Below are 11868 nucleotides of genomic sequence, written 5' to 3'. Positions count from 1 at the left end.
AAAAAATAAAGTAAATATTGTATGCATTTTGCCTTTCCTTCTTAGAGATGGCTGCTCCTCTGGTTCTCTTAGTTAGGACCCACTCGTTTCAAGCATTAATTCCTTTCTTCTCCTTTTCCTTTCCTAATTTTCCAGAAGGAATCTTAGTGACCACAGTTGTCTGATTTTGTCAAGAGTAACTAATTTACAGCGTTCTACAGGCTTCATGGAGTGGGTTCTCTTTTTCCACAGAAGGGTGATGCAACAGGCCACCCTGTTTTACCTAGCAAATTAAAATCAAACATTAGAATAACTTGCTTGCAATCTAATGCATTGGTGATGAACAGAAAACTACCTGGTAATGTTTCTCATGATAATTTTTTGCACACTGATGTTGGATGATGACTAGCAGGACCCTTGCTGAGGGAGCATATGGTTAGGACACTGATGACCAGAGATGATATGACATTGACCGTCGTGAATTACCCAACATTTTTAAAGCAGACTGTATTTTGGTGTCCTAACTTCTAAGTGGTTATAGTAATATAAAGCCATCAGATTTTCTTAAGTGAAAAGTACATACATTTTCCATTGTCATCAGCTGGGGAGCTATCACAGCATTTCTCTTCTTGTGCACTTGCTTATAATAACAATTACCTCAAATATTGACAATCCTAAATACACTGTAATATGAAATGCCATATAAACAAGTAACTATCTTTACAACAGATGTTAAATGTTTTAAAACAGAAACAGTTAAAAGTTTCATGAGAAATGCATTCATAATATATAAGCTGCACCAAAAAAAACCCCAAATCTCCGAACTTTTAATTAGCTTTCCATGAGGAAAAAAGGTGTTTGCAGCATAGTTAGCACAAATGACTATTATTATCTCCTTGGTCTTGAAATCTGTGAATCGACAAATACAATGGTTTATACCACTCACTTCATACATTGCAGATAGAACAGGTTTCCTGCATCGTCCTCATGGGGCCCATAAGATTTGAAACTCTGCATTACAGCAATAATTGTAATCAAACCACATACTTCTGCCAGAAATCCACAGGACTCAGGAAGGAGTTAGTTTCCCTCATGCACAATTAGTTTCCCTGATACACAATTAGTTTTTATCTATTGGATTTAGGTTTGGGCATTTTTCACCTCACTCTGAGGCATCAGCTCAGCCCTAATTGTCTGGACATAAATCCAAACTCTACCCACCCAGATCAAGTCAGAAGTTAAATCAGATAGTGGCAACAGACTTTTAAAATTAAAAACAATGTAATTCAGTGGTGTATAAATCATAGTCTTCCACAGGCAGCTATGCAGTTTCTACAGCTCATCTGGTGATTGTTGTTCCAAAGCAAAACCAAATAATTTTATCTTAATTTCACAGTTTCTCAAGTAATTACACAAACTTTGTACAGCACAAATAGGTTTTCTGGTATTTTGATTTACTTTTCCCTAGTAGGTGCAACTATCTAAGTAGGACTAGAAAAGTGTAATGTTACATTACAGAATTCTGTTTTGGTTAATGTATTTCTAGTCTTCATGACCCTTTTCATGACTGTACAGTGTGGCCCTCACTCTATACAATCCTGAGACCCTTCCCTCTCTACTCCCTCTCTACTCAGCATTTTTTGCTTTTTACAGCCCTTTTACTCAAGCACACAGCTTAGGTCAGTCATGGAGTCCACCTCATGATGGACTGCAGCTTCAGACCTCTGAGTGAAGTACAAATATGATCACATTTCACACAGCTTCTTTCGCTTCTGATACCAGCATGACAACGCAGATGATGGTAACATGGCTGTGTTAGAGCCTGGGCTGCTGCTAAGGTGAAGGGAACTTGGGAAAACATGGTAGCAACGTGACTTTAAAATATCTATGAACACAAGGTCTTTCACACATCTTCTTACCTCTATACTGTGAAAAGGAATACAAAAGTCACATATGGCATTATTTCTCTATTCCTTGGATAAACAAGGAGGGCTACCCATGGGGTCAGAATTCATACAGAAAATGCCAGTCTTCTTCATTCCACCTCCATAAAGGTTATCAAGATCACACGTAAGATTTGGGGAGACAAGAATTCTGCATCTCTAGGTGCTGACAGCACTTAGAACGATCTTAATTTGACCCAATCTTCTTCACTCTACCTACATAAAGGTTATCAAGATCACATGTAAGATTTGGGGAGACAAGAATTCTGCATCTCTTTAGGTGCTGACAGCACTTAGAACAATCTTAATTTGATCTGCTTCTGATCCCTTTTCTGTTTATGTCCTTGGTGCAAGTAGTTCAAAGAACAGGATTCTCCTTAACTTCTGCTTCTCTGCAGAAGTTCTCTGAACTTTGTTCTCAGCATCTCTTACTTCCCCCTCTGCCTGGCAGACAAGGCAACCTTTGGGACCCTTGTGCTCTTGGTGTCATCACAGGGCAGAGGTTATGATTCATAGAAGAGCTGTCTCCTGCCAGGCTGCGAGCGGTATGCTAATGTGACAGCTTGGCAAGTATTTGAGAATGTCACTTCTAGCAAAATAGCTGTCCTGAATGGTATTTGTCATATATACAAGCAGATATCCATCAACAAGAAAGTCCTGCAAAATTCAGCTCTAATATATATCTCAAATGAGATGCCTACAGGCACTTTAACATGAGTACATGTCAGTAGCCATATGTGCTGTAATCCTCCTCTTTATACATACCCAACATAATTGGTTCATGCACCATAGATCTAATCTGCATTCTCTGCTTTGGAAGCAAGATTAATCTAAACACTTCAGAATTAGTTCAAATGCATTAAATAGAGTATAAATCTTCATTACTTTGGCTACCAAGCAGTTAAAGAATGTGGCAAATGACCAAATCATCAGTTTGCCATTCAGTTTCAGCTATATGCTGCGCTACCACTTCATTTCAAGTTCTTCAAAGCCCTGCAGCTGAACTACAGCCGGGTATTTAATGCAGAATTGTATCTTTTGGGGAATGTGTTATTTTTAAATGCTTAATAATTATGAATTCATTTGCCATTCTTTTTATAAGCAGGGGGTTGTAATGAACTCATCTGTTATTCATGTGAATGTCAAATGTGTTCCCACAGGAGTTTTATTCTAATTCACTATTAGTGGACTCATAAAATAAAATGCTATCCATTTTTTACTCTGAACATGTAATGCTTGATAATTGTTCATCAAAGGGCAAATGTACTATTTTTCTTTGGCAACTTTCAGTTCTGATTTAACCAGGTAAAGAACTAGGTTAAAAGTAAGGGTACCTTTAGAAACAGTTACAAGTCGATTTGATAAGCTGTGAGTCTTTCATTTAAAATGCAATGAATGAGATTACAATGAGCTAGTACTAAAAAATACTATAAGCATACATGCTTGAACTACACGCATTTAACATAACAGGACAAAATGTACCCCAATATATAATGCCTAATGATAGTTCAATTAAAGACACATTTTCAGTATTCGTGAGGTGATCACAACAGTTTTCATGCAGCTGTCCTATTGCAGTAGAAAATTTAGAGGTGATATACTTACAGGTCACTGCAGGATTTGAATGTGATGACACTGGACAGTGGAACTTTGACCTGTGAAAACAAACACAAACTAAGCAGTAGAAAAACAGAGAATTCAGACTTTGATTTGTTTTGTTTTGTTTTTCCAGAAAGTTAAATATACGAGGGTTTTTATGAAATTATTTCCAAATTTATTCTAAATCCCTAAACTACTGTAAGGACTTACCCTATGAAATGATAGCCCTGAAATATTTCAGCAACAATTCCTTAGATCTGACATGCTGTGCTACACTTCCTCTCAAGTATGTCAAAGTGACTGTTCCAGTCTTGAAATGCTCCTTAGAAATGCTAACCAAAATGAATTAATTATTATAAAGATGCATTTTCAAGGGAAATGGTAACAAATCCAGAATCCCACTTATAATTGGAACCACTAGATTAATATATGTATAGTTTTACTATAAAATACACAAGCAAAGGAATTCTTTTTTTCAGTTGAAGTAACAGAAGGGTATGCTTTTAGTGTTAAAGATTATCTCAGTTACTTTTTTCTGCATGGAAATGGTCATTTCCTCAAATCAAATGTACAGTGTTTAAATCAAAATATATTACCTCTGTGCAATCTCTGGCAGTCAGTAGATTATTAGAATATTAACTATGAATAAACGATTGAGAAAAGCATGCAAACCAAAGCTCAGATGCGAGTCTTGGTGATCACAGATACTTCAATATGCTAAAGATTGTAACTTCATGTTTTGTAACGGTTAGCAGAAAAACATAATAAGGAACAGTGCTTCCTGAACACTATGACTTCTTTTGTAGTTGAAGAAATACTATTTACTTTACATTTTAAAATACTTTTTACTTTATTTTAAGTAATGAGCATGTTAAAACATCAGTCTTTAATTGCTGCAGTGTCAGATAGGAGGGACGGAGTTACATAACGTGAAAATAGGAATATCAGAAACTGTGAATGAAAGGAAGAGTGCAGAAGAGGGCTAACACTACTATGCCATGAAATGGGTGAAACTTTGTTGAAGCTTGCATGTTTATCAGCTGTTTTTTATTCAAAATGAATGCAAGGTATTTATTTTATACATTACTGTGACAAAAATTATCACCTCCAGCAGGCAGCCTGAAGGCACTTCCCTAGAGGGAGAACACAAATGTGGGAGATAAGAATGAGAAGACATTCAGTTTTGTTTAATGGAATTTGTGCGTGCATGGATGCATATATATAAATACCACTTTCCTTGAAAGCAGAGGATAGCTCAGGAGACCTAGGAACAGACAAATAATTCGTCAATTTACAAGGGAACCTAATGGTTTAAAAGGCCTTGTTTTGAACTCATCATTCTGTAACGGTGAAATTCTATTTGACTTCATGGGACTAATTTGATTTATACATGTCTGAAAGCAGAATTGATGATTTGCAATAGAAAGTACATTAGAAAATATTATGCTGGAGAACATTAATTCTACAGAAGGGAAGCAACACAACTAATGAATAAGTAGCTATGAATAAGCGAGGTACTGAACGCTACCACTTCCCACAGATTCTACTTTATTCAGAAGCTTGCAGGACTTGGGGTTCAGGCTTGCTACTCTCCTCTAAAGCCACGAGGATACAAGAAAGAGTTATGGATGCAGTGTACATGAACTGTTTGGCATTTGCTACCACACTCAAAAGAAAAAAAACAAACCAGAAGAATCTGCAGGACCGAATTCATGAAAACAGATGGGGTGAGGGTGAGAGGTGACTCTGAAGTGCCACAAGGATCAGCCTTACTGAAGCTGCACTCACAAATTGCCAATGATGAAAGTAACAACTGCAATGAGAAAGGTTTTGCTGAAGCCTTGATGGCTTTTTGCCACAAAGGGTAACATCTGCTATTAATTAACATTCTATTTATACCTCTAGCCTCTTTTAAGACAATGTATTTAGTGCTTTTAGCAGTTAAAAGTTGATCGCACTGAAGCACCAGCACCTTTATGGCAAAACACTGGCATTTGTCAGGGGTTTTTTTGGGCAGAAAAAGATAAGTGCACCAAAGTGACATAAATGGTGATTTTATAAACCTAGTCAGAGGAAGGAGGATCGACATGACATTCAAGGTGACATACACAGATCAGAAACACTAGAAGATACAAGGTTAAGTAATTTGGGCATTGAATATAAAGAATGCTAATACTTACAGGGAAAAAGGAAAAAAATACATGCAAAAATAATGTTACAATACTGAAGAAGGAGAAATACTTACAACTGACATACATATTTTTATAAGCTGCAATAGTCTACTGGAGCTAATGAACATTCTTTCAAAACAATAGGCAAAATATTTCATGAGACGTGACTAGAGATACCCAATATAAAGTGATTTGATGTTTCCACGTGGAACACTGGAAGCAGTTCTTAGCCACTGTAAGATTAACAGGTTCTTTTGTAGAAGCGAGAATGGTAAAGGGCAAGCAGAAGGATTCACTGATTTTTTGCTGCTCACAAAGATTAAAGAAAAAAAGTTCTTCAGTCTTTGGAGAAAAAGAACAGTATATCTCATTTCTCTGAAAGGTATATAGAGATGACAGCTTCAATGCTAAATACCAGAGCAAGGGAGCATGAACCTAAGCTAAGAACTGGCCGTTAGAGGAATTGAGGTGGAATTCATTTACACTAAAAGTTAGATAACGGTGCAAAAAGATAGCAAAAGCAGCAGCCAGAAGAAATTAAATCATTTCACAAGAAAACTAAATAATATCTAAAAGAGGAAGCTCAATAGAGTCTTACATCAAATGGAAGATCAAAATTAACGCTCATCATGAGAGCATTTCTGTCATCCTAATCAATTAACATTGCTTACATTCCACTCTTTTCTGAAATTTCTGCTCCTTGCATTAACTAAATTTATATGAAAGTTTTGGTTTTGTGTTTTTGGATGAGATACAAAATCAAGTGCTGACCACTTGGGATGGTTAAAGATCTAGTGCAATTCTTAGAAATAAACAGGCATGTGATCTTGGTGTCCTGATCAGATTTTAATTCTCCACAGTTGCATTCTAATTTAATGTTAAATTTACTAATTCATTTAAAATTAATGACTACATTTTCCTAATACACCTCAATTGTTGTGTCCTATTAGATTGTTGCTAGGTTTCATTAAGGGTGGCTGCATGATTGCACTGGATAAACCTGTCTACCTATATATTGGTATAAATTTATTAGCTTAAAACTTTTAAAGCTAGTACTTTAGACTCTTCAAGAATGAGAAATGCTATTAATACATATGGTTGCTCTACACGAGTGGAAAACATTTTGTGAAGGAGACCAACTACAAGCAGCCATGTCAAAAAATATGTCCTAAGGCTTATTATTAATATATCAGCTAGCATAAATCACTGTAGCTCCACTGACCTCAATGAAACCATGGTGAATTTATATTGAGACTATAACTATGTAAGCCACATCTTTTATCACTGTACAAAGGGAAAACACATTTTAAAAGGATAAGATATTGCATTAACATAATATTTGAGGAACATTCCAGCTCACAGAATTATGTTAAAAGAATTCCATTAAAAAGTTACTACTAGTCTCACCTTTCATTTATTGCAAATTCTTTGATCCTTAGGTTTTTAACAAAATACCTTTTCTGACTCTGTTGACACATTTAATGTTTTTATATCTAGTTAGAAAAATGTCCAGTCATAGATATTTAGCTTGACAAATGGTATTTTAGAATGCATGGCGGCTTTTTGGTTTTCTTGTTTGTTTGTTTCGAGGGGTTTGTTTGGTGGGGGCTTTTTTTGTTTGTTTTGGGTGTTTTGTTGTGTGTTGTGGGGTTTTTTTTTAACAACCCGTTGCCCAGTTTTGCAGTGCAAGCTTCACGCACAGATGGTTTAACAGGACCAAACCCTAAATTTGCGTAAGAGTGAAAAATGTCTGTAAAACAATGTTAATTTTAAAATAACACAGATTGGATTCACAGTATGGTGAAACTATAACATAGCTCAAAATATGAAACAGGGACAGGATTCCAGTAAAACAACATGTGAGGACCTTTTGTCTGCTGGCTGGTATCACATCCTGAGATGACTTTTTGTACAAGATTTTTTAGAAGAGACTTCAATAGGGGCTTGATATATGGAACAATAGCAGGATATGGCCTCTAACTGGTAGGAACAATTACTGTTCTCAGACATGTGCAAGTTTACTTTCATTAACTTTATTGAATTTTGTGCACACTTTCTGGCCTAGATTCAGAGCTGCATCTAATTTCTCCTGGGGACAGCTAAGACAGGGAGCATACTAAAGAACAGTGACTATTCTTTCTAAGCAGAATATACTGAGGAAAATTCACATGAGCCTTAAGAATATGATAGACCAGTTTGGGAATAAAGTGAGAAAATAATATAGGCAAACCCACTTTCTTCCCAGCTACACCCATAATGCCTTGTAGGCTTCAGGGCAGGGGAAGAGTTGTCTAGACTATCTCCACAATGGGTGGGAACTCCTCAGAGCAAAGGAATTTTCAGCACGTAAACCTTCCAGTTTTATGGCAGGCCCATCTGAAAAAGATCATTATGATGGGAAGATACAAAGACAGAATTTAACCTTTGAATTTTGGGAGATTTAAGTACATACTCTTCTCTAGAATAATAACTAACTAGAATAATAACTAACAACTTCATAGAGATGCTTGTTGTTTACACCACTCAATTTTTGGAGTTTGGTTTTTACAGAATTAACTGTGGTACAATGTTTCCTTTAGTTCTAAGAAAGTGGAAAATGATGTATTTTGAGAATAGGGCTCTCTGTTTCCCTTTCTTCCATTTCCTAGCTCTGACTTTTCTACAGTCTCAAGCATAAACTACTTCCCTTCACTTTCACAGCCCTTTATCTTTCATAACTTCCCTCAACTGGTTTTCTTCACCTATTATTTTAAATTCAAACACTTAGGGGATTTCTGACAGTTTCCCCATAAATGTGTGCAATGCCACTTCAGGCTGCGTCTTCTCTTTTTTCACCAGTACTGTTTAAGCTACCCAAGGCTATTAATTCTCAAATTTTTATTGCCACCCCAATAGGCCAACACAGCTTTTTGTGCAGCCCTTTGATACACCAGACTGCAGAACTGACTTGGCTGAAAAATAATCGAGGGAAAATAATAATTGTTTTTCAGCTTGATCTTCTGCCTCACATCTGCACAAACAGCTGCATGAACACAACAGAATGGGTGGGACAGGAAAGAGAACAATTAGCTGAGGTAGAGCTGCTTAAACCAACATTACCACTACTGCAGAAATGCACATGGAACCACAGCCTAAACATGCTATTTTAAGCACCCTTTTAAATCCCTCACCTGTCACAGTGCCTATTAAAAGAATTGATACTAATAAGGCAAGGATTATATCACTCCTGCTTACTGCTGCAGCCCAGTTTTGGCTCAGTGTTTCCTTGTTCTGGTTGCTCTTGACTTGCAATTAGACTGTAAGATACTGAGAACACAGATCATCTTTTGGCCTACTTGAGACTAACCTGACTTCTACTACAGTCAGTGCAAATTTTACCTTGGATTCAAAAGGAATTGGATCATGCCTTAGGATACAATTTCCCCCAGATACTAGCCATTCTAATGTTTTTGTTTGAGAAGGGCGAGTCTTCAGAGCAGCTTTGGATCACTGAGAAATATCTTTCTGCAAATAATTCTATTTTTCTTATCATCATTTCACTAACAGCTCTTTTCAAGAATCACAGGTTATGATTTTTAATTAAAAAATTAATTTTAATCTCCCACTTGTAACAAGTGACAATTCTAAAATCACTGGGGCTTTGGAACATGAGGTGAGCAATAGTGGTAAACAGCTGGAGTCATAAAGGAGAGCTACATCACACCTAAATTAAAGTGATCTAATTGCACTACCATACTGACTCCATTCGTACTGTGCTAAAAGAGTTTTTTATACTGAGTTCACTCAGTCCATTTGACTGCATATGAGGCACAACATAATCATCAAGCAACAGGAGAACATCTCCTAAAGTTAGCAAATTATAGAACTACTATATACATGAAGGAACTGTACATATTCAGGGTTCCTTGTAATAAGAAGCGTAAAGGTCCTTGAGACTTAACTGAACCAAAGGACCAATGGAACAGATGTTGCAGTTAACAGAAGCTGACTTATTCAAAGAATAAACTCTTCACATATAAATGGAAATTTGCCATTGAGCCATGAAAAATGTTTTGTGAGCCTGCAGTTCTCTCTGCTTTGAGATACTGACAAAAATACAATTGTGTCCTCATGAGTCCACTAAACAGTAATTTCCACAGTTCTGTTCATGTATTTGCTGTTGTCTCTACAAAAGAGAGATTTGGTATACGTTACATCGCACTGAGGTAAAATAGGAGCACAACTATAGGCAAATACAGCAAAGAACATCTGCAGAGGTGGAAAATGTAAGGTGTTTTTAATAAGTAATATATTTAATTTACCCTTTTATTCAGGGACCCTTGCAATACAATATTTAATCCAAAAGCAATCGCTGTGCACTACCGGTAGTCTCAGTACTGCACAAGGATGTCAGTCCTAGCTCTGAGACCTACACTGAACCTTACATTTACCTGCCGCAGTAAAGTGAATGATTCATATTTGTGTCTGTATCAAAAGCCTTTGTAATTACTTGATACTTTTGTAATTGTTGGTGTTAAATAACGTCGGATGGTAAAAAAAAATAATTAGAAAAAGCCAGAATCCAATACCTGGAGAAACTATTTCCCCAAAAGCAACAGAAGGTGTCACTGCTAACTGATTTTAAACAAATGAATCCCTTAAGTGGAAAACACTGTCTTTGTTCTGAAACAAAGTTGTTGGAGAAAGGGGAACTAAGTTCCTTTCTCAAGTATTCTCCAGCTCCAAACATAAACATTACATTTAAAAATGGAAAAGACCACTTTACACCATCTAATTCTTCTCCTTTCTGTTTGCTGTTATTCCCTGCAGCTGTTTCACCTCAGGCTATGATTCACTCAAAGCAAGAGAAGTTTAGGGTATCTGGACAGAAACCCTCAAAGGGCTTTTTAACCCATTAGTATTAGAGCTCTAATAACCAGGGATTTTCTCTTCAACTCCACAATAATTTAAGATTCAGACAAAATTAAGAGCATAAGGATACTGGAGAAACCATTTCCAACAACAAATTTAAAACTGAGTCTCTAAGTAGTTTGTGACTAAGTCGTTTTGTGAAAAACTTTCTGTGGCCTGCATTTTAGCTTGGCTAATGACTGTCTCTCTCTCTCTAAACTTAAGATATTCTCTTAACTATGTGGCAGTCCTTGCTCCCTTGTCTTCCTTGATATTGTAGTGTTGCTATTCTATGTTAAACAGCTGTTACATCCAATGCCAGACATGGCTGCATAACACTGACAGGCGAGGTGTTATTTTCTATATATACATACACACAGCTTTTGAAGTACTTTACGGCCATTTGCAAGCCTCTCCATAAATTGAGATGTCTATCTATATGTGAGGCTAATATAAAACACATTTCCCCTCCCACCCTGGTAGTTTAGTAAGCTTAATTTTAGATGTCTGGAGCACTGCAGGAACTCACTTTTCCCTCAGGACTCGCCTTGCCAAGGGGTCTGGCCATGAGGAAGCCTGGGCAGCCAGCACTGAGGGCTGTGGTCCCACAGGGTGACAGTTGCTTGCCCTGTAGCTGAGGGCCTGTGATCTGAGCCGCTACTTAGTGGAGGTGAAGTCACTGCCAAAGCTGTAATTTTAAAAAAAACAAAACAACTACTACTAATAAAAAAAAATAGATGAAGCCCATGGATTTAGCCATCGCAACGGCATGTTTAATAGGTGCATCCAGGCACTCTGCAGGCTCCCAGCCTGCCGACTCCAACACAGCCCCTTGCTTCTCTTCCCCCCCTTCTCTTCCCAAGAGAAAGGCATCTCAGGTCACTTGAATTATTTAGCGGGGTGTTTTTAACCATCTCAGGGGCTTTGCTTCTGCCGTGCAGCTCCTGCAGAGCTTGGTTTTGCGGGTTTATTTTTTTTAATTTTTTTTTTTTTTATATATAGCACGCGGGGTGGAGTTGCTCCACTTCCCCGGCAGAAGGAGGAGAAAAGCACGGGGGGAAGGCGAGAGGGGCGGCTCGGCGTGTGGAGGGGAGGGGAAAGGCCGCCAGGCCCCGCCGCGGGCGCCACACCTGCGGGCCGCGCTGCCCCCTCGGCCCCGGCCCCGCCAGCCGGGGCCACTCACCGGGTCGCTCTAACGCAGCTCTCTCTGTGTCTCCCCCCCCTCCATCTTCCTCTCCCTCCTGCTCCTCATTCATTCTTCCCCCTTTCCCGCCGCCTCCCTCCCG

At 37.8% G+C, this 11868-nt stretch overlaps 1 long non-coding RNA gene across 1 annotated transcript; it reads right to left on the bottom strand.

Annotated features, from left to right (window-relative positions):
• Positions 1-3529: 3529 nt before the first annotated feature.
• On the bottom strand, positions 3530-11837 carry LOC130158917 (uncharacterized). Its single transcript, XR_008825543.1, has 3 exons — positions 11766-11837; positions 11112-11270; positions 3530-3577 (listed from the first exon to the last, which is right to left on the bottom strand). It is a non-coding gene; the product is annotated as an uncharacterized LOC130158917 (long non-coding RNA).
• Between the last annotated feature and the right edge of the window lie 31 nt (positions 11838-11868).

This window comes from Falco biarmicus, chromosome 14 (assembly GCF_023638135.1).
Source record: "Falco biarmicus isolate bFalBia1 chromosome 14, bFalBia1.pri, whole genome shotgun sequence".
Taxonomy (NCBI): Eukaryota; Metazoa; Chordata; class Aves; order Falconiformes; family Falconidae; genus Falco; species Falco biarmicus.
This window is presented reverse-complemented; position numbering and strand designations above follow the sequence as displayed.